We start from the raw sequence: 886 nt of genomic DNA, 5'->3' as shown, positions 1-886 counted from the left end.
CGACGTGCGTCGGAGCAGGGCAGCGAGGGGCGACGACGTCGGGCGAGGGCACGGGCGACGGCGAGCGGGCGGCGACGGTGACCTCCGGCGGCTAGGGGAGGCAACGGCGATGTCGGGGCAGGGGCCGGCGTCGAGGAGCAGCGCAGCAGCCTGGCGGCGTTGGAGAAGAATAGCGGGTGGGGGAAAATTTCCCACGTGTTTGGTTATATAGGAAAGGCTTTCGTCCGATTCGTGGCACAAACCGGGACCAATGCCCCCCTTTAGTCCCGGTTGGTGCCATCAACCGGGACCAAAGGCATCTTTTCAGCAGCCCAAAGGGCGGGAAGCGGTGGCCTTTGGTCCCGGTTGGTGGCACCAATCAGGACTAAAGGGGGGCATTGGTCTCGGTTGGAGCCACGAACCAGGACCAATGGCCCCCTTTAGTCCTGGTTGGAGCCACCAACCGGGACCAAAAGCCTGGCGCAGTGCGGTGGGAAGTTTAGTCTCACCTCTCTAGCTGAGAGAGCTCAGCACCTGTTTATAAGCTGCGTTGCAGCTCAGGTGCTGAGCTCCTCTCTAATATGCAAGTAGTACTTGTCTGCCCTTGCCACTGCCTTGTTGGGTCTATTGGGCCTACGGGCCTGCATCCTGGCCCATGTACAGATGGGTGTCTAGTCGTATGCAGGCCATGTGGCCCAATAGGTGGCATTTTTATTTTTTCCAGTATTTGTTTTGTTTTTTGAATTATTTATTTTCTTTTGATTCTTGCTTTATTTTTTATTCTTTTTGCTTTTAGTTTTAGAAAAATTATAAACTTTCTGTTAGTGCCATTAGTTTTCAAATTTGAATTCTTTGAAATTTATGTGAATCACAAGCTTGTGATTAACTTTACTAGAAAATAAGTTTT

Source organism: Triticum aestivum, chromosome 6A, assembly GCF_018294505.1.
Source record: "Triticum aestivum cultivar Chinese Spring chromosome 6A, IWGSC CS RefSeq v2.1, whole genome shotgun sequence".
In the NCBI taxonomy this organism is placed as follows: Eukaryota; Viridiplantae; Streptophyta; class Magnoliopsida; order Poales; family Poaceae; genus Triticum; species Triticum aestivum.
The sequence above is the reverse complement of the archived record's forward strand: the minus strand, read 5'-3'. Positions refer to the sequence as shown.